The 22,450-nt window shown below is 46.7% G+C and overlaps 1 protein-coding gene across 5 annotated transcripts in view; it reads left to right on the forward strand.

Annotated features, from left to right (window-relative positions):
- The first annotated feature begins 846 nt into the window (after positions 1-846).
- The window catches only part of PAK2 (p21 (RAC1) activated kinase 2), a 67,574-nt gene continuing 45,970 nt past the window's right edge, over positions 847-22,450 (forward strand). For 3 of the 5 annotated variants that reach the window (XR_008891007.1, XR_008891008.1, XM_056564426.1), the window contains exon 1: positions 847-978. The gene's annotated coding sequence lies outside the window, so the exon portion shown is untranslated. Of the gene's footprint in view, positions 979-14,935; positions 14,957-22,450 lie in introns of those variants that run through there. The other 2 variants (XM_056564428.1, XM_056564427.1) reach the window with 2 other exon arrangements.

Below are 22,450 nucleotides of genomic sequence, written 5' to 3' on the forward strand. Positions count from 1 at the left end.
GCACCCTTGTGTACCCCGCAGTCCTGTATACACTACACCCTTGTGTACCCCGCAGTCCTGTATACACTGCACCCTTGTGTACCCCGCAGTCCTGTATACTCTGCACCCTTGTGTACCCCGCATTCCTGTATACACTGCACCCTTGTGTACCCCGCATTCCTGTATACTCTGCACCCTTGTGTACCCCGCAGTCCTGTATACACTACACCCTTGTGTACCCCGCAGTCCTGTATACACTGTACCCTTGTGTACCCCGCAGTCCTGTATACTCTGCACCCTTGTGTACCCCGCAGTCCTGTATACACTACACCCTTGTGTACCCCGCAGTCCTGTATACACTGCACCCTTGTGTACCCCGCAGTCCTGTATACTCTGCACCCTTGTGTACCCCGCATTCCTGTATACTCTGCACCCTTGTGTACCCCGCAGTCCTGTATACTCTGCACCCTTGTGTACCCCGCATTCCTGTATACTCTGCACCCGTGTGTACCCCGCAGTCCTGTATACTCTGCACCCTTGTGTACCCCGCAGTCCTGTATACTCTGCACCCTTGTGTACCCCGCAGTCCTGTATACTCTGCACCCGTGTGTACCCCGCAGTCCTGTATACACTGCACCCTTGTGTACCCCGCAGTCCTGTATACTCCGCACCCATGTGTACCCCGCAGTCCTGTATACACTGCACCCCTACAAATAATAAAGTCCTGTAGCTGCCGCACGGCTCTGTAGCAGAGTGTGCACACAGTCCTTGCACACAGGACAGGACGGGCAGCAGGGGGCGCTCTCAATGAGGAAGAAGAAGAGGCTGCTGTGCGGTGTGCCCCAGGCACAAGGGGAAGAGGAGGAGGTGTGGCAACCCGGAACCGGAAAGGGTGAGGAGAAGGAGGGTCTGTGCATCGAGAAAAGGGTCTGAGCAGAACGTAGGAGGGAGCCGGCACCGGCGGGGAGTTCAGGCCGCAGCTCTACAGTCTCACGCCCGGTAATTACCAGATCACTCCCCGGTAGTCCCCCGCTGTCCTCGCCCCGTCTGTGGCCGGGAGCAGGTGACCACTGCGGGCAGATATTACCTGTTGTAACATGCGGGGGTTGTATATTATGGTGGGGGCCGGCTGGGCACCGGGGCGGGGGTCACAAGTGTGGGCAGCAGGAAGACGAGCGTGTACATTGTGTCAGTGACTAGGTCATGTGACCCCCTTCTTCTTTCCATACAAAGCTATTGGTTTACATTGACTTCTATGGCGCCTGTCATTACTAGGCTCCAGCCGTAAGGTAATCTCTAGATCCCTAGACATGTGACTCACCAGGTGTTGCAAAACTACAACCCTCATCATCACCTGACAGCCCAAGGCTCCAGGGCCACATTCTGGGTGGGCATGATGGGAGTTGTAGTTCTGTGACAGCTGTGTTGCATCTGCCCAGTTATTGCAGTGTTTCCTAACTAGTGTCTCTGGCTGTTCCAAAACTAAAACTACCAGCATACCCAAACAGCCTTCAGCTATCCGGGCTTGCTGGAGTTGTAGATTTGCAACAGCTGGAGGCACCCTGGTTGGGAAACACTGCTTTGGAATATAACTCATTGTGGTGGATTAGGCCCAGCAGATGGGGATCTGGGCAGATCTGTTTGGTGCCTACACTGAGTACAGCCTTGGGGTCCCATCAGGGGCCCAGGTTGTGATAATCTTTCCTGGTGACATCGTGAAGTCATTGATTTATTATCCAGGAAGTGGCGGCGCTCGTTCACACTAACATTCATTGACTTTACAGTTCTGAGCTGGTAATCCTATATGATCTGTATTGCTGCTGCTCAGGTCTTTAAGGTAAAGCTTAGTAGATATACACTGATCATAGATTTAAAGCCACTGATAGGTGAAGGGAATGGCCTGAATTATCTCAGGACACTGCCGCCTGTCAGGGATGGGATATATCAGATAGCGAGTATAATGGCCACTGTAGTAGAAAAGACGTCTCCAAAGTTTTGATCGTTCGGGGTGTTGCTCAGACCCCAAACGATTACAAGAACAAGCTGACAGCTCTGTGACTGGGACGGACTCATAGGGGAAGATTCAAAATGTGCAGTTGCCCATAGCAACCAATCAAAGTGCTTCTTAATTTTTAAAAAGCACTGTGAAAATAAAAGTACATTAATAAGTAGTTGCTATAGGCAACTGCACCACTTGTGCTCCATGCAGGTTTGTGTAATTCTCCCCCATTCACTGGTAAACACCTGTCTTACTGAAGTGTATGCACTGAATTCCTGTTTGGTATCGAATCACTACAGTACAGGGAGGTATTACATGTTTTGTTCTACCCATTACCTGTGTCACAGTTAGCTGCTCCTTTGGACACCAGGTGAGGGCGGCTCCATGTTACTTTTTTAGGACATTGCGTGTACTGTACAGGACCCTGAAGAAGCTCCTGTCCTCTACATAGACAGTGATTTACAGCTCCCAGCTGCTCTTTATTACTTTTATATGTAAGGATTTGCTTTATCTATATTAGTTATCTACTTATTTTTCTTTAATCCTCACTTTTCTTATTTTTGGATGACATTTTGGTAGCTTCAAAACCAATTACCAGGTTTCCATAGAGTTATGGGGGAAGATTTATCAAAACCTGTGCAAAGGAAAAGTTGACCAGTTGCCCATAGCAACCAATCAGATTGCTTCTTCCATTTTGCAGAGGCCTTGTTTAAAATGAAAGAAGCGATCTGATTGGTTGCTATGGGCAACTGGGCAACTTTTCCTCTGCACAGGTTTTGATAAATCTTCCCCAATGTCTCAATATACAATGGTTTCAACATACAATGGTCGTCCTGGAACCAATTGAGGCTGGGTTCACATCACGTTTTTGCCAATACGGGACCGCATAAGGCTGTGGGGGGAGCTAAAACCTTACGCTCCCGTATCCCAGCCGTATGCCGCCCGTACACAATTCATTTCAATGAGCCGACCAGAGTGAAACGCTGACTCCGGACGGCTCATTTTTGCCCCGAATGCGGTCCACCTAAAACCGTAGTCGACCAAGGTTTGTGGTCCAGTGGAAAACTGCATACCCCCCCAGCCGTATGCGATCCCGTATTGGTAAAAACGTTATGTAAACCAGCCTAATATTGTAACTTGAGGGACCAGTGTGTGTGTGTGTGTGTGTGTTTGTGTGTGTAAAAAAAAAAAAAAAAATTATATATATATATATATATATATATATATATATATATATATATATATATAATTTTTTTTTTTTTTTTTTCATTATATGGATCAGACCTGAATCATGAGGTTATGGAAGAAGGCGGTCTGTTCTCATGAATTGCGTGTGACTTACCTGGGGTGGAGATTGCCCCTGGGTGCACTGTGGGAAGAAGCAAAAAACAGTTCAGGAATGGTTGGAGGAACATGAAGACTATGTTGATTTGGCCTCCAAATTCCCAAGATCTTAAACTGATCAAATCTATGGGATGTGCAGTGGAGGCTGAACCTGCTGATGTCTTGTGGGGTTGATTCTCCAGCACATTGTATCCCAACCAGGGTGCCTCCAGGTGTTGAAAAATTACAACTCCCAGCATGCCCGGACAGCCTTTGGCTGTCCGGGCATGCTGGGAGTTGTAGTTTTGCAACACCTGGAGGCCCCCTGGTTAGGAAACATTGCTCCAGCAGGTCAGCGCTGCTTTGGTTGTACAAGGGCTCTTGCACCGTGTCAGGACGGTGGCTTTAGAATTATGGCTGAAAGATGTGACAGCCTTGCTTCTCCAGTTCTCGTTGGTGTAATTGTAGGACATGGTGACTGTATATATTGTTTCGCCACCTCCTCTACACTTGTTGTTTAGCATTTCAGACCCCCCTAGAATAGCATGTTGAGATCTTTATACTTATTTCACTGTTTTATTATTTTATTTATATAGCGCCTACAGATTCCGCAGCGCTTACAATTATGGGGTACAAACAAAGACAAGTATCAGACATAATATTACACAATAACTATTCAAACAAGAGGTGTGGGGATATGTTGAGGACAATTAGAGAATGTTATAGGTAGAGATGAGCGAACTTACAGTAAATTCGATTCGTCACGAACTTCTCGGCTCGGCAGTTGATGTCTTATCCTGCATAAATGAGTTCAGCTCTCAGGTGCTCCGGTGGCTGGAGTCTCTTTCCTAGGAATGTATCCACCTTTTCCAGCCCACCGGAGCACCTGAGAGCTGAACTCATTTATGCAGAATAAGTCAACAACTGCCGAGCCGAGAAGTTCGTGACGAATCGAATTTACTGTAAGTTCGCTCATCTCTAGTTATAGGCCTGTCTGAAGAGATGTGAACAAAGGGGTGGCCTATACCCATAGTCACTAAGTACAGAAACTGTGTAGCACGTGTGACTAGTTAGTACTTTATATGTGATAAATGTCTCATAGAAACTTCTTGTTTTTCTTATGGCGACCCACAAGCATTTTAGTTCAGTAGGAGGAGATAAGCGGTTTCCAACCACATCTGGCACAACTTATTGAAGAGCAGGATGAAATCCATCGGATTTGGTGCCTGCATTTCACCTGTACCACTGCTGCACATGATTTTCAGTAATACTACGAAAGCAACTGATCAACTGGCTTCAGAAAGTTAAACAGATTTGTAAATTATTTCTATAAAAAAAAAATCTTAATCCTTCCAGTACTTATCAGCTGCTGAAGTTGAGTTGTTCTTTTCTGTTTAACTGCTCTCTGAAGCTGTCCAGAGTAGGAGCAAATCCCCATAGCAAACCTCTTATGCTCCGGACAGTTCCCGAGACAGACAGAGGTGTCCACATAGAGCACTGTTGTCAGATAGAAAAGAACAACTCAACTTGAGCAGCTGATAACTATTGGAAGTTTTTTTTTTTTTATCAGCTGCTCAAGTCGAGTTCTTTTCTATCTGACAACAGTGCTCTCTGCTGACACCTCTGTCTTTCTCGGGAACTGTCCGGAGCATAAGAGGTTTGCTATGGGGATTTGCTCCTACTCTGGACAGCTTCCGAGAGCAGTTAAACAGAAAAGAACTACTCAACTTCAGCAGCAGCTGATAAGTACTGGAAGGATTAAGATTTTTTTTTTTATAGAAATAATTTACAAATCTGTTTAACTTTCTGGAGCCAGTTTATATATAAAATTTTCCTGGAATATCCCTTTAAAACTGTTGAGCTACAGAAATTTTGATAAGCAATGAAGGCGTAAAGACCAATTGAGTAGGTACCCCTTTATTCAAGGTGTGATTGCTACCCCAAGAGATGTCACTCCCTGGCATGCAAACATTTTGCAGCTGTCTGTACCCCACCTGAGCTTTGGTGTCTGTGCGGCTGCTTTATTCCCAGCTCTTTCTCTAAGGTTCATCCTTTCTGACAGGCTGTGTCTGCAGGGTGTAAAATCATCACCAGTGCTCCCATGTTATGTGAAGACTCAGCAAGCTCTTGTATGGAGACTGCATTCTACTGTCAGCAAGAAAAACATTGCATTGCCAACAGTTTTTAAGGTAACAGTGTTGCGTAAAAGGGGTTGTGCAGTGACATAAGCGAAGGTATAAAAAAAAAGTATAAAAATATAGAAATCCCTCAGGGAAAAAGTTGCTTATAAAACATAACTTTTACTATTGCAGTTAAAAAGATCACCAAGAAAATGGTGGATACCAAAAATATTATATAATCATGACCTATACATAAAAGGACAAAATATCAGTGCACCTATATAATGGCGACTGCAGTTGGCCCGCATTTGACGGCCAACCTGTCACCACTACATCAAGTTGCGGGGGTCAACCATGTACACATTATCACATATCTTTATTAAAGGGCTACTCCGGCCCTAAGACGACATATCCCCTATCCAAAGGATAGGGGATAAGTTGTCTGACCGCAGGGGTCCCGCTGCTGGGGACCCCCGCAATCTTGCATTCAGCACCTACCTTGGGGAGCGTCACGCCCCCTCCCATAGACTTGCATAGCGAGGGGGGGGGGCGGAGTTGTGACTCCTGCCCCCTGGTCGTCACACGGCAGATTTTGAGCTGGCAGCGTGGCATGCAGCTCCCCGAGGTGGGTGCTGAATGCAAGATCATGAGGGTCCCCAACGGCGAGACCCCCACGGTCAGACATCTTATCCCCTATCCCTTTGGTTAGGGGATATGATGTCTTAGGGCCGGAGTACCCCTTTAATTAATGGCTGCGGGGGGCACATCATACATATATTTATAAATGTGCCAGCAGGGGGTATATATTTATAAATGCGCTGGCGGGGGTCATATCTTTATTAATGTGCTGCGGGGGGCATATTATAAATGCGCTGGGGGGGCTAGATGTATAGGCTATATGTCTACCCCCCTTGCAGTGCTATATGTCTTGCCCCCCCCACAGCGCTTTTAATATACATATGGCCCCCGCTGTCACTGACAATGTTCATTTTAAAAAAACCGCCAGGAGCCCTGAATGGCTTCTTCACCGGCCATTCAGGGCTCCCCATGGGGGATTTAAAAATGAAAGTTAAAACACACGATACATTGCAGGGATGCGGACCGTGCCGCCCGCTCCCCTGCTTAATAACTTCTGATCGTATCGAGTCTCAGAAGTGAGACCCAGTGCGATCAATCCCTCAGCCCCTGTACTACAACCCCCATCATTGAACAGAACATGTTCCATGATGGGGGTTGTAGTACAAACACTAATGTAGCCTCCCCAGCCACCGGCAGAATCCCGCAGTCGTGGGTACTACTCCTATCATGGAAACAAGTCTGTTCCATGATGGGAGTAGTAGTAGTCCCGGCTGTGGGAGTCTGTAGGCAGAGGTGATAAAACGTCCGTACATGAGGGATGTTATAACTGCGGTTATTTATTCAGCCGTTATTTCATCCATTATTATACATCCGTTTTTACACAGAAAATGGATGTTTAATAACAGATGCATGCTCATAGTGGCACCAGTTGACTTAAAAAACATTTGTCTTTCTCCGGAGTACCCCTTTAACTCTTTTAGGTATTAGATGACAAATGCACTTACTATCCTGTGCACAATAAGCCTCAAGCACTGCATACCTTACCTGCTATCCGGCATTAGACAGTAATAATTACTCATCCAGAATAAATTCCCCACCCCCACACTTTATCCCACGCTGCGCTCAGGCCGTGTGTCCAGGACATGCTTGCAATGGACGGTGGATTCCCCTGTAATGTATCCTGCACTAATAGTGTGTTTTGCACCAGCAATGTTAGTCAGCGGCAGGATTATGGTGCAAAAAATTGCCACAAATGTTCTGATATAATATACAAAGAGTAAAAATTATTTTTTCTGAAAATTTATTGCGAGTAGGACTTTGATATTCTGTCCAGGCAGCATATGTCCGACTGAAGGTGAGAAGCCACCCTTGGCTGGCAGCATACCTCTTAAAGGGGTACTCCGCTGCTCAGCGCTTGGTACAATCTGTTCCGAACGCTGGCGCCGGGAGCTCATGACGTCATTGCCCCGCCCCCTCAATGCAAGTCTATGGGAGGGGGTGTGACGGCTGACGACTTTCATTGAGGGGCGGGGTGTGATGTCATGAGGGGGCTGGGCTATGGCATCACGAGCTCCAGCGTTCGGAACAGTTTGTTCGAAATGCTGTGCAGCGGAGTACCCCTTTAAGGGTCTATTCACATGTACAATAACTTGCACATATCTGATGTGTAAGATTTGAAGCTGTGTTCAGTCATTTAGTTTACACTGAAATCTGCAGCTTCAAATCGTGCACCTCAAAATATGTCCCGAATACTGTACTTGTGAATACACCCTAACTCCGGATGCCGGGGCCCTTGTCTGTACCCAGTAGTCTAGCAGTGGCCGCCCCTGTACGCTTTCTAAGCTCCAGCACTTTGATTCCATTAGTTTTGGCTTGTTTCTGCATGTCTCGCACATTCTGCAGCACATTCCACCTGCTCTTACAAAGTCCATGCCCGCAGGCTGATTCGTTTCGAGATGTTTTGGTAGTCGCCCATAGGTGAAGTGAGTTTGATCACCTACCACATTGTCTGTTGCTAAATGTTCTACATTGCTGCTGTATCTGCGCAGATTTCTCCCGAACCTTCAGTATACATAATAAACTTAAAGGATTAGGAGAGGCTCCCCTAACCTGCTTGTGATACCGTAAAGCACTGACCTGTTTGCTCTGCTGGGTTACTAATACAAATGGAATGTCAACATTGTCCGGCGCATGTGATGATTCAGCCATCTTGGGTAGATCTTTTCATACTTGTATCGTGCTTTGTTTTTATTTGAGTGAAATCTGCCTAAAAATTTTCTCACAGTGTGGCAGCTTTACTATTGCACCAAAAATCTGGTGTATGTGACTTGCACCTCATCTATGTGTTTTTAGATAGTTTTGTTGTACCTTGCTTGACAAGGAGGACAAAAACCCAGCAGCAGGACCGCTACCTCCGCCTTTGTGCAAGGAGGAGCAGGAGAAGCACTACCAGAGCCCTGCAAAATGACCTCCAGCAGGCCACAAATGTGCATGTGTCCACTCAAACGGTCAGAAACCGACTCCATGAGGGTGGTATGAGGGTCGACATCCACAGGTGGGGGTTGTGCTTACAGCCCAACAACGTGCAGGACATTTGGCATTTGCCATAGAACACCAAGATTGGCACATTTGCCACTGGCGCCCTGTGCTCTTCACAGATCAAAGCAGTTTCACACTGAGCACATGTGACAGTCTGGAGATGCCGTGGAGAACGTTCTGCTGCCTGCAACATCCTCCAGCATGACTGGTTTGATGGTGGGTCAGTAATGGTGTGGGGTGGCATTTCTTTGGGGGGCTGCACAGTCCTCCATGTGCTTGCCAGAGGTAGCCCGACTGCCATAAGTAGGGATCGACCAATATCGTTTTTTTAGGGCCGATACCGAAAATCGGTGGAGGTTAGTGCCGTTAGCCGATAACTTATACCGATATTCCGGTATTAGTTATAGGCTATTTATCCCCCTGCGACACCGCTGCAGATCATTGATTTAAAGCGGGTGCTTTAAATCAATGAACTGCAGTGGCTTTTGCGGTGCCATAGGCCGCCGCCACCACCCGCTTCTCTCCCCCTGCCTGTCCGGGGGTCCTGAGTCCTATCACCGCCACGGCCCCATTGCCTCCCCCATCCCCGGTTTTATAATTACCTGTTCCCGGGGTCCACTCTACATCTGGCTCCCGTGGCGTCCTCCTGAGCGGTCACTGTGCGCACTGACGGTGAAGTCACGTCGCGCACGTCACTCGTCATTGCGCACAGTGTAACGCAGGACGCAGCAGGAGCCAGAAGTAGCGTGGACCCCGGGAACAGGTAATTATAAAACCGGGGATGGGGGAGGCAATGGGGCCGGGGCAGTGCGGTGGGGGGTGCGACGCGGTGCGGCGGTCGGGGGGGGGCGGGTCATTATCGGCAAGGTAATTGCCGATACCGATAATGCCCAAAATCGTGATTATCGGCCAAACCGATAATCGGTCGATCGGTACCGAGATGAGATCCTCAGACCCCTTGTGAGACGATATGCTTGTGCGGTTGGCCCTGGGTTCCTGCAAGAGGAAGGCATTGATGCTATGAACTGGCCCGCCCATTCCCCAGACCTGAATCCGATTGAGCACATCTGGGACATCATGTTTCGCTCCATCCACCAACACCACGTTGCACCACAGACTGTCCAGGAGTTGGCAGATTCTTTAGTCCAGGTCTGAAGGACATCCCTCAGGAGACCTTCCGACACCTCATCAGGAGCATGCCCAGGCATTGTAGGGAGGTCATACGGGCACGTGGAGGCCACACACACTACTGAGCCTCATTGTGACTTGTTTTAAGGACATTACATAAAGTTGGATCAGCCTGTAGTGTGGTTTTCCACTTTGATTTTGAGTGTGACTCCATATCCAGACCCCCATGGGTTGATTTGATTTCCATTGATAATTTTTGTGTGATTTTGTTGTCAGCACATTCAACTATGTAAAGACAAAAGTATTTCATACGATTAGTTCATTCAGATCTAGGGTGTTATCTTAGTGTTCCCTTAATTTTTTTGAGCAGCATATATTGTTTTTTTTGTTTTTTTTTTTAAAGATGAGATGACACTTATGACTGACACACTGGGGGAGATGAGAGGACAGTAATGAAACACAGGCAGCAGGGGATGGTAAGAGTAGATGAGGGGACAGTAATGACCAGAAGACGTCACAGCGTCCAGTTGTGTGACTGCATGCGGCACCCTGGCTGCTACATTTTTAACAGCTTTGTCAAGCCCTGGCTTCTAGAGCATAACAATGATGTTTCCCCAAACATAGCAGCTAATCACTTCGTGATCTGTAAAATTCTGTCCTGATGATGGACGTAGGATCTACACTAATTCCATATCCAAATCACCATCTTCTATGTGTGAAAAAACTTCTCCCATTGAATTGGATATGGTTATCTCAGTCGATATGACACTAAAATATCCATGCTAAAAGGATCTTACACTTTTCTGTATGGTTTCTCCAATTGAAATGAATCGGAGAGTAAAATGTGTGAAATCAGCCCAGATCTATGGTTGGGGCATATGGCAGCCAGATCTGGCAGGGGAATTTTAAAACTGCCTTCTGACGTATCCCTGCCAGGTTGTACCCCATTTGTTTTAAAGAGATTATTGGAGTGAGCTATAGACTCTGGTCAGCTCTATTTATTGCTATGGTGCTGGCTGAGATTGTGATCTTACAAGTGCACTGCTACTCCATTCATAAGGGGCACTTGGGAATCTCAAATCTTCCTGTAGATAGGTGATAAAATGTGTTTGATACCTAGAATGGGGCCTTGGGTATTTCCAGCGCTCCCATAGAGAATGCATGGAAATATTCAGATGGGACAGTTGCGCCCCATTTTAAAGATTGCGGGGGAGAGGCGAGGTCTGAGGTTGAAACCCTTGTGATCAGACACTTATCCTCTATTCACAGGATAAGGGATATGTTTTTTAGGGGCTGGAATACCCCTTTAAGGAAGTCTGTCATTGTTGAGTGCATCTTTACTAGACAGATGTTCTCCTCATACGTCAGATTAGTAGAGATTAATTTCCAAAATCTGTCAGATCCAACAATTAGTGTGCACGCCGCACAGGGTGGGGTGTGTGGGGGGGGGGGGGGGGGGTCCCACTACTAGACTCGCCTCCGTCCCCAGAACAGGCAGCCGCACTCTGCAGTCATATGGACGGTCGGCCACAGCTTCCTCTAGTGATAACAGACAATTACAAAATATTTCTGAAGCAGAACCTGAAGCGAACATCAGATTATACAAGGGTCGTCCTAGGAAGAGTCTGTAACTTATAATGTACATTACAGGTAATCCGTTCCAAATGGACCATCGTTTGTTGAAACCATCGCATGTTGAGGGATCCGTGCAATGTAAAGTATAGGACAGTGGTCTACAACCTGTGGACCTCCAGATGTTGCAAAACTACAACACCCAGCATGCCCGGACAGCCATCGGCTGTCCGGGCATGCTGGGAGTTGTAGTTTTGCAACATCTGGAAGGTCCGCAGGTTGAAGACCACTGGTATTGGAGGTTATACTCACGTGTCCTCGGGGCTCTGGACCGTCACCGCTGCCATGGATGTCTCCGTCCATCGCTGTCGCCGCGTCCCCGGGTGTCCCTGACGCTCCGGCAAGGCCTCTGCTTACCCGACATCCGCGCTCTCCGTTGCCGTCATTACGCAGGCTGCTCCTATTGGATGATGGGACTGCGTGCGCAGCGACGTGATGACGATGATGGAGAGCGCCGACGATGCAGAGGATCCCGAAGAGGACGCGCCGGAGCCCCCAAGGACAGGTAAGTGATCGTCACCGGACCACATGGGGCACCGTAAACGGCTATCCGGTGACAGCTGAAGCAGTCTGCGCTGCCGGATAGCCCTTTATGCGATGGCCCCGACATACAAAAGCATCGTATGTTGATGCTGCCTCTGAGAGGCCATCGCATGTTGAAATAATCGTATGTCGGGGCCATCGTAGGTCGGGGGGGTCACTGTACATGGTTACCTAGTCAGCGAATGAGCATAGCATTGCCTGTAGAAGTAAATAGTTAGCGGTGTGTTTCTGGCACATTCACACCCTTTGCATTCCAGAGCCACCCAGTGCCCGGTAGACATGATTCACAACCTTTACAATCTGCTCGCAGTCATTATTCTGTTTTATACTCTGATAATAAGTATTATGAAGTTTATTATTGAATCCGGTGTTGTATACCTGGCATAGTCTGTATGCTATGTAAGGATTCAATATGTGTGTGTGTGTGTGTCCCCATGCCCCCCCCCCCCCCCCCGTGGTGGCCGCTGCACAATCTCCCTTCATCGCGTTGTAATCTGACTACCTGATAACAGGGCGGGATGGTTGGTATTTGGCCTTTACACAATCCCTGTGTTTGTTCGTGCAGACCAGGACTGTACAGGGCGACTCCGCTGAGACAGATTGATCTATTACATTTCAGCTGGGTTTTGATCACTTGATACGACCTCTATTTCAGCTCTAGTTTATATTTAGCAAAAGCCTGGATGCTATACGGGACCGATACTGCATTTTCTGCCATCTGGGGCTAATACAGAAGTGGGGCCCCACTTAAAAAAATAAATAAAAATAAATAAAAAAATCCTAAAACTAAAAGGTGTTCGCTTGGCATAGTTGTATCTTGTGGTTTTGTTTAGTTTTTCTGTGGTTGTCTGAAACAGTTTTTCCCAACCAGGGTGCCTCCAGCTGTTGCAAAACTACAACTCTCATCATGCCCGGACAGCCAAAGGGAGATCATATACAACGGATCTGTTGCCTTTGTATTACAGTCCGGCCCTGTGTATTTTGAGTAAATACATTGTGCTCTTTATTCAGTTTATTATGCAAATCTAAAAAGATTTTGGCAAAGAACACACACAACACTGCATAGAGGCTGGACCACTCGGTGGACTTATTGCTGGTCAGTAATACGTCCTCTTAATGGCTTCTACTGATGAGCAGTGAAGCTGTATATAGTCCTGGCTCGTCCTCTGTGCAGGGTTGTCAGGTAGTGATCATATGAGTGAACAGAGGAAGTTGGGTAAGTGACCAGTGGGTGGGTTAAAGATGCCGGCAGGACTTAACTCTGCAGTACCAGCTCTGCACACTACCTCCTGAGGTGAGATGCTCACCTTGCCTCACTGTCTGTGAGGTAGACATGTTGTTATAACTAGTTATAGGTGTATGAACTGTGGCTTGCACTACATGTGGGAGCAGGCCGTCAACTTCTTGCAAGTATCTGGATCTTCTGTGATCAGTGTTTGTACCAGTGATTGAAGAGGCACTCCGGTGAAAAAACTTTAAATTTATTTATTTTTAAATCAACTGGTGCCAGAAAGTTAAACAGGTTTGTCAATTACTTCTATTAAAAAAAATCTTAATCCTTCCAGTACTTATTAGCTGCTGAATACTACAGAGGAAATTCTTTTCTTTTTGGAACACAGTGCTCTCTGCTGACATCATGACCACAGGGCTCTCTGCCGACCTCATGACCACAGGGCTCTCTGCTGACCTCATGACCACAGGGCTCTCTGCTGACCTCATGACCACAGGGCTCTCTGCTGACCTCATGACCACAGGGCTCTCTGCTGACCTCATGACCACAGGGCTCTCTGCCGACATCATGACCACAGGGCTCTCTGCCGACATCATGACCACAGGGCTCTCTGCCGACATCATGACCACAGGGCTCTCTGCCGACATCATGACCACAGGGCTCTCTGCCGACATCATGACCACAGGGCTCTCTGCCGACATCATGACCACAGGGCTCTCTGCCGACATCATGACCACAGGGCTCTCTGCCGACATCATGACCACAGGGCTCTCTGCCGACATCATGACCACAGGGCTCTCTGCCGACATCATGACCACAGGGCTCTCTGCCGACATCTCTGTCCATTTTAAGAACTGTCCAGAGTAGGAGAAAATCCCCATAGAAAACACATTCTGCTCTGGACAGTTCCTAAAATGGACAGAGAGCACTGTTGTCATGATGTCAGCAGAGAGCTCTGTGTTTGAAAAAGAAAATAATTTCTTCTGTAGTATTCAGCAGCTAATAAGTACTAGAAGGATTAAGATTTTTTTTTTTTTTTTTTAATAGAAGTAATTTACAAATCTGTTTAAAATTTCTGGCACCAGTTGATTAAAAAAATAAAATAAAATTTCCACCGGAGTATCCCTTTAAATCTACAGCAGGAAAAGAGAAGTGTTATGTGCTGAGGAGACTGGGCTTCTCTGCCGGCAATATCCACACAATGGGATAGGGAGTGTAGGTGTGGCCGTGAAGCCAGAAATCATGTGGTGGTTGTTAGGGATCGACCGATTATCGGTCTGGCCGATATTCATTATTTTCTAAGTTATCGGTATCGGCAATTACCTTGCGGATAGTGCGGGCGCTTTAAATCAATGAACTGCAGTGGCTTTTGCGGGGCCAGAGACTGCCGCCGACCACTTCTCTCCCCCTGCCTGTCCTGAGTCCAACCACCCCCGCTGCCTGATTGCCTCCCCTATCCCCGGTTTTATAATTACCTGTTCCTGGGGTCCGCTCTACTTCTGGCTCCTGCGGCGTCCTGCGCTGTTGCTGTGCGCTGCGCAATGACGAGTGACGTCCTCGGGGCCCATGTGATGGATCTTATCCATGACTCCATAGTAAGAGAAGTTCATGCTACATGAGACTTTTGCAGAACATTGGGGGAGATTTATCAAAACCTGTGCAGAGGCAAAGTTGCCCAGTTGCCCATAGCAACCAATCAGATCATTACTTTCATTTTTCAGAGGCTTTGTTAGAAATGAAAGAAGCGATGTGATTGGTTGCTATGGGCAACTGGGCAACTTTGCCTCTGCACAGGTTTTGATAAATCTCCCCCTATTATGCGTTAAATGAAGTATTTTATTAATGCTGTTTTGTAGATGGGGTATTGGACAACCCCATCCACAGGTATGGAGTAAATCTGCCTTAATTTATCAACATATGAGCGTACCCCAACAGTGACTTTTTATTAGACGGCATGTGAAGTGCCCCTCAATAGTACAGATATATAGGGGTCTCCATCAGGGTCTGTCGCCGACACCTTCGTCTGGCACAGGAGCCTTTCCACTGGTTTAAAATGTAATACAGGGCACTCAATGTTTAGTTGCGGAAGCATTTTCTTCCTTGGCAGGTCCCCAAGGAAACGTAATATAATGGCGCCTAGATTACCTTTTGAAAGGCCGCAGGTATACCTTTCCCTCCTGAGCCTTTATTTATTATTCTGTAAATAAATTTTAAAGCTACCACCACCACCAATAGTGTACATCGGCCTGCAGGTTCCTACGTGACCAGGGGTCACAGGGAAACGACCACCTACCCCCAGGTGTCTGCTCAGCCAAACTACGGTACAGAAAGAATTTTTCACTTGACATGATCTTCATACTGTGGACCTCCCAGAGGTTGCAAAACTACAATTCCCAGCAAGCCCGGACAGCCGTTGGCTGTCCGGGCTTGCTGGGAGTTGTAGTTTTGCAACCTCTGTAGGTCCTTGGTTTGAAGGCCACTGCTGTAATGTGTCAAAGTATCTAGTAATGACTCTATAGGGCCCGATGCAGCGGCTTTGTACTTGATGTGCTTCTAGTCGGTCATTAATGCGGAGACCTGTTTCCTGAAGCGGGTGTTTGGGGTGACGTAGGCGGAGCCCCATCATCTGTAGGTCTAATCATGCCTGTGTTTTACAGGGAGCGCAAGTGGTTCTCCAATAGGAAATCCTGCACGGAACTTCCTTTTATATACACATTCTTAGTCTGTGGAGCACGGTATCCTTTTTCCTGTTGAGCATTGAGCGTACTTTACATTCATTCTGGGTAATGACTTCATTGGGGTCCAGATGAAGAACGCAGTTTGCACACCTGCACTTCAAAGCTGCGGTTTACCGCCCGTACGGCTGACTTCTAACCTTGTGTCCGAAGCTTGGTAGGAGTGATGCTTCAGGTAGGCTGCCTTCTTATACCTACCTACCTGAGGAGAACAATACAGCTGGGTGCCAGTCCAGATATAAAGGAGAAATCTGCTAGCCAAGCTGCTGTAGCAACGGAGTTGTAGATATTATGGTGGGGATTGTAGTTCATGGCTCGATCTTATGAGACTGTGAAAATAGAAATGTAAAGAATGCAGCTTAAAATCCCCTTTACTTCATATTACTGATTATACTTACTAATATTGTCATTATCTGTCCTAATGACTTCTCATAATCATAATCAGTACCTCTTGAAAAAAGGTTCCGAAACGATCGTAGAGGACGGGCGGCAGTCATCTATTCCCATATGGGTAAGATCTGATGGTTAAAGGGGTTCTCCGGTGGAAAACGTTTTTTTTTTTTTTTTTTTTTTTAAATCAACTGGTGCCAGAAAGTTAAAAAGATTTGTAAATGACTTTTATTTAAAAAAAAATCTTTACCCTTCCTGTACTTTTTAGCAGCTGTATGCTACAGAGGAAATTTTCTTTTTGAATTGTCCACAGTGCTCATTCCTGACACCTACGTCCGTGTCAGGAACTGTCCAGAGCAGCATAGGTTTGCTATGGGGATTTTCTCCTGCTCTGGACAGTTCCTGATATGGGCATCAGGTGTCAGCAGAGAGTACTGTGGACAAGACAAAAAATAATTCAAAAAGAACAATTTCCTCTGTAGCCTACAGCTGCAAAAAAGTATAGGAAGGGTACGACCAGGCTGTCCATTTTAGGAACTGTTCCAGAGCAGGAGAAAATCCCCATAGCAAACATATGCTGCTCTGGACAGTTCCTAAAATGGACAGCAGAGGTCAGCAGAGAGCACTGTGGTCGTGGCATCAGAGAAATCCAAAAAGAAAAACCTTTCCTCTGTAGTATACAGCCCCTAAAAAGTGCTGGAAGGGTAAAGATTTTTTAATAGAAGTAATTTACAAATCTGTTTAACTTTCTGGCACCAGTTGATTTAAAAAAAAAAAAAAAAAAAAAAAGAGAATTTGTTTTCACCGGAGTACCCCTTTAATTTTGAGGTGGCCTATATATGCTAGGAGTTTCCATTCAGTATGGCGTTGGCAGCCTATGTAGATTCAGAGCTGGCTGTTCTACTCTTGTTTATAGGGCTTGTGCAAAAAGTGCTACACTGGTAGTAAAGAATTTCCTTTTTGTCACTTTAGTGTCCGGTCCATCACACACAACACTTAGGCCAGGTTCACAATATTGCTTGAAGGGATATTCTAACCATTAACACTTATCCATCTGCCCCATAAACAATTAAAGCAACATTGCACACATGTGAACGCTGCTCCCTGTTAGCGCAAGACTTAGAAACCCCTGAGATTATACACTAATAAGCACTCTGATCCCCTGGGATTATACACTAATCTCTTATCTTGAGGGTAGGGTAGAAGTGCAAATGGCTGGATTACTCTTGGAAATATTATAATGGTCTAATTTTCCATAGTGAGATACAAAAAATTCCAATATTTTCACTGTATTATCTCGTTAAAACAAAAATTATGTCGTTAAAAGAGTATGCTGATGTGCTACTACAAAACAAAGAAATATTGGAGTCCTTATTTTCATAGGTAGACTAGGGGTGTAAAAGCTAGCAAATATGGTCTTTGTGAGACACCCCACAATACTGCCCCAAACTAATAAATAAGTAAAATAAAAAATCCCTGTTTATTAGGGATCGACCGATTATCGGTTTGGCCGATATTATCGGCCGATATTCAAGATTTTGGGCGTTATCAGCAATTATCTTGATCTGATAATGCCCCACCGCACCTCAACACCCACCGCACCGCGACCGACCCACTGCGCAGCACACCGCACCGCATCGCACCCCCATTGCCCCCCATCCCCGGTTTTATAATTACCTGTTCCCGGGGTCCACGCTACTTATGGCTCCTGCTGCGTCCTGCGCAATGACAAGTGACGTCCTCAACGCGACGTCAGCGTCAGTGTGCACAGTGACAGCTCAGGAGGATGCAACCGGAGCCAGATGTAGAGTGGACCCTGGGAACAGGTAATTATAAAACCGGGGATGGGGGAGGCAATAGGTGCGGTGGGGGGTGCGACGCGGTGATTGGACTCCGGACCCCCGGACAGGCAGGGGGAGAGAAGCGGGCGGCGGCCTATGGCACCGCAAAAGCCGCTGCAGTTCATTGATTTAAAGCGCCCGGTTTAAATCAATGATCTGCAGCGGTGTCGGGGGTTGCGGGATAAATAGCCGATAACTTGTACCGGAATATCGGTTCAAGCTATCGGCCCAAAGCTACAAGCTACTGAGACGTTTGTGTGTTCTTCTTGTATGACTGGTCTTATAAAATACAGTGTTCTTCAATCTTGTCTCTCTCCACCTGCTGCAAAAGTACAACTCTCAGCATGCCCTGACAGCCTACGGCTGTCAGGGCATGCTGAGAGTTGTACTTTTGCAACAGCTGGAGTGCCTTAGGTTGGAGACCACTGCGACAATACATGGACTGGTGTGTTTTTGTTCTTTAGAAGTTCAGCAGCTGTCCCAAAGCTCTTCAATGTGTTGGAGATGCCTGTCTTGTAGTCAGAAGTAATGAAGTGGTGTTGGGAAATAAAGCTGTCATGACGGCAGGATTTCCTCCGCACACATGTGAACCCGATGCTGCTATATTGAAGCATTTAGCGTGCAGCCCCTTGTCTTCCACGTGTTCTGTCTTGCAATTCAAATGTCAGCGGCCTCTCAGCATGGAGCTGCTAGGAAGGATGTGCCTATTTGTTCCACTGTTTGGGAAGAGATTTTAGCCATTTAAGAAACTTTTAAATGGACAGAGTAAATCCTACTCCATCTGAATATACATAGTGACTGAATAAGGCTCGGTTCACGCCACGTTTTTGCAATACAGTTCCCGTATCAGGTTTTTGATATAAAAAAAAACTGATTCATCAAAACCTGACTAAACTGTATCAAAAGGTGCACAAATTTTGATCCATGTACGTTGGAAAGCCGATGTCCGGTTGCATCCGTTTTTCAAGAAAAAAAAAAGGATACTTCTTTAACTTTTCACTCCATTATGAATAATGTTTCACTTGTTTGATTGAAATTTCAAGAAAAAAAATTGCAAAGTTGAAAACCAGATGGAACCGTACGCACATATTAGGGATCGACTGATTATCGTGTTTTTTTTTTTTTATAGGGCCAATACCGATAATCTGTGAACTTTAAGGCCGATAACCTATACCGGAATATCGGTATAAGTTATCGGCTATCAGCTATTTCAGCCACCCGGCCCCGCTGCAGATCAGTGATTTAAAGCGGGCACTTTAAATCAATGAACTGCATCGGCTTTTGCTTGCCAGAGACTGCTGCCGCCACCCGCTTCTCTTTCCCTGCCTGTCCTGGGGTCCTCCTGAGTACAATCACCGCCGCTAAACCCCCCCCCCCCATCCTCAGGCCAGAGACCGCTGCCGCCCGCTTCTCTCCCCCTGACGATCCTTAGTCCAACCACCACCGCCTTTTTTTGGGCCTTTGTACAAAGACGTAAAAAGGGCGCCTATAGGTATGCATGGGCCCTTGTGTATGGGAATCTGTGTGCCACATGGATTTGCTGACATTTGTTTCTGTGGTGTCCCAGTACCGCATTTCATACGGTACTCATTTATCGATGGGTCCCCGTAGCCAGAGTCGCTAGGACTTAGTAATCTGATAGTCATTCCACCCCTAGTCGCCTCTATTATAGTATATAGATTTCTAATTTGTCCATAGAATAATGTATATAGTATTATTTCAGTATGTAAATGGTTAATTACTTGTTTCCATGGGGTCGCAGGGCCTTCGGGTCATGTGATGCGTTCCAGGCCTCACTTTGGTATCTCTAGCCTCATTTTGGGTTTTGAAATGTATATAAATCCTGTGATGTAAGCAATCCCATGATACCATGTTAAGTGAGTGGTAGACGTTCGGACCAATCAGAATCGCCACGCCCCCTGCCCATATAAGGGAGCGGCGGCCATCTTCTAGCTCTTTCTCCTGGCTCTTGATGAGAGAAGACCTATATTGCAGTAATCGCAGTGAGTTAGGCCTGAGTCTTGCGGCAACAGCTGAATGATCTAAATTATAGTGTCATCCCCTAAGCACTATGCAGTATCACCGGACCCAATATTTCCCCTAAATCCGGACGGATCTACACATCACTCCCTAAATTCAGAGACTATAAGTTTAATGCAAGGTCCGCAACTCCTGCCAGTCGCTAAGCAACCTAAGAACTGTTATATGAGACTGTTACTACGCATTGGATATTGCAAGCACTGCAGTAAAGTTATTCAAGTTCAAGTTAAATCTGCTTGTGGACCTTCAGTCATTTCATTGCACCTATCGCTTCTGGGAAGGGCTGCGATAGGCCGGAACATAGATTCAGCATACCAGCCCTCACCCTGGCGTCACGAGTGACTGGGTTAATATTAACCCCTCATATACTAACATCCTACCATACACCCCTTAAGGGCTACCACATTTCCTTTTGGGAAGATTTATCAAAACCTGCAGAGAGGAAGAGCGGAGCAGTTGCCCATTGCAACCAATCAGATCTCTTCTTTCATTATTAAAGAGGCCTGTGAAAAAGGAAAGCAATCTGGTTGCTATAGGCAACTGCACCACTCTCCCTCTGCACAGGTTTTGATAAATCTTCTCCATTCCTTCTCTAAACAGTACAGCATTAGTATTAGCAGGATCTTGGCTGCCATTGTCGGTGTCTTGCTGTACTAAAAGATCTTCCAGAGAACAATTGTTTTTCTCAGAGAGAAGAAAGAATTGGCAGCGACATCACAGTGAAATGTTCCATGGTCGACGGCTTTTTTTTTTTTTTTTCTTATATACTCTTCTCATTTATTTTTACCTGTGCCTGGCTGTGTATTTATGTTTTTTTTTCCTTGGGCCTAAACTGCTTTGTACTCATTCACGATCATTCATTTTTTTTTATTAATGTAAAGTAAAATATTAAGTAACTTTTTAAAACTGCTTTGTCTAATTCGAAATTCTTATGCTGTCTTCCATTTGTTTCCTTCTTGGGTCTATCTTACATTTGGTTGGTAAGAAGTGAAGGTCAAGCTATGGTTAGAGCAGGGTTTCCCAATCAGGGTGCCTCCAGCTGTTGCAAAACTACAACTCCCAGCAAGCCCGGACAGCCAAAGGCTGTCCGGGCTTGCTGGGAGTTGTAGTTTTGCAACAGCTGGAGGCACCCTGGTTGGGAAACACTGGGTTAGAGGATAAGACTACAAAGTGCTTGTTTGTTGTCTGTTACCATGGAGAGCTGCAATATTAATACATTCCTATATCAAGAATAGAAAAGGTTTGGAAGAGCCATTGTACTTAGTTTTCCCTAATTTTGAGCTATTCAGGAAATCCATATATTGCAGCTGGGCAAGTTTAATAATAATAAAAAGAAAAATAATAATAATAAAAAATAGTTACCGTATATACTCGAGTATAGGTAGTGTTGAAACATCTGGAGGTCTGCAGGTTGAAGACCACTTCCCGGGCCTTCGTCATCATCCAGACCCCCTTCCCCCTTTAGTTTTGTACTCCCATCTGCTCGGCGGGACGTTAGGGTGAGCTGGTCCTGGCCATCTGTGCTGCAGGGACCGTCCGGTCGGGAGGGATAGTCGTTCCGGGCTGTCCATCTTCACCGGGGGGGAGGCCTCTTCTCCGCGCTTCGGCCCCGGCCCCGGAATAATGGCGTTGCCTTGACGACGACTCACAGGGACGTTGAACGTCCCTGTGCATCGTCTTCAAGGCAACGTCATTATTCCGGGGACGGGCGCGGAGAAGAGGCACCCCCGGTGAAGATGGACAGCCCGGAACGACTATCCCTCCCGACCGGACGGTCCCTGCAGCACAGGTGGCCCGGACCAGCTCACCGTAACGTCCCGCCGAGCGGATGGGAGTACAAAACTAAAGGGGGAAGGGGGTCTGGATGATGACGAAGGCCCGGGAAGTGGTCTTCAACCTGCGGACCTCCAGATGTTTCAAAACTACAACTTCCAGCATGCCCGGACAGCCGATGGCTGTCCGGGCATGCTGGGAGTTGTAGTTTTGGAACATCTGGAGGTCCGCAGGTTGAAGACCACTGTTAAATCAGACATTGACAAGCGGTGATGATGAAGGGGGTGGTGTGGGATGATGACAGGGTATTGATGATGAAGGGGGGGATGATGACAGGGTAATGATGATGAAGGGGGGGATTACGACGTCGACAACGGGGGTCTGGATGAACTAATATTATATATAATGAACTAATATATATTTTTCATGTTAGGGATCGACGATTATCGGTATGGGCGATATTATCGGCCGATAATGACTATTTTGGGCATTATCGGCAATTACCTTGCCGATAATGCCGCGCCCCCCGCACTGCCCCCACCGCACCGCGACCGCCCCCCAAAAAACAACCCCCCCCGACCCGCCGCAACGCACCACGA

The sequence above is a fragment of the Hyla sarda genome, chromosome 3, assembly GCF_029499605.1.
Source record: "Hyla sarda isolate aHylSar1 chromosome 3, aHylSar1.hap1, whole genome shotgun sequence".
NCBI lineage: Eukaryota > Metazoa > Chordata > Amphibia > Anura > Hylidae > Hyla > Hyla sarda.